Source organism: Hippocampus comes, unplaced genomic scaffold, assembly GCF_001891065.2.
Source record: "Hippocampus comes isolate QL1 unplaced genomic scaffold, H_comes_QL1_v1.1 scaffold48, whole genome shotgun sequence".
Lineage (NCBI taxonomy): Eukaryota > Metazoa > Chordata > Actinopteri > Syngnathiformes > Syngnathidae > Hippocampus > Hippocampus comes.
Window position 1 is genome coordinate 2260650 of NW_017808403.1, and position 241 is coordinate 2260890.

At 48.5% G+C, this 241-nt stretch overlaps 1 protein-coding gene across 1 annotated transcript in view; it reads left to right on the forward strand.

Moving 5' to 3' along the window:
• Positions 1-241, forward strand: part of mta2 (metastasis associated 1 family, member 2) — a 15582-nt gene that overhangs the window by 7049 nt on the left and 8292 nt on the right. The window lies entirely within an intron of this gene.

Genomic DNA, 241 nt, shown 5'->3' on the forward strand with positions numbered 1-241 from the left:
CACACAAACGTACACACAGTCATATTGCAGAACAAAAGGCCCTTCGTGTGTCCCTCAGCACTGTGGCGCCTAACGTGTTAATCTTGCATAGCGTGTTTTCTTTTCGTTAAAAAAAGTGTTTTTATTTTTTTTTCCTCAAGATGGACGTGTGTGGCTCTGCGTGTGTGTGTTGCTAGTCGGGATACATGTCTTGGGGGGGGCAGTGGGGGGATGGGCGCCTCAGGTTTGGCACACAGGGTTT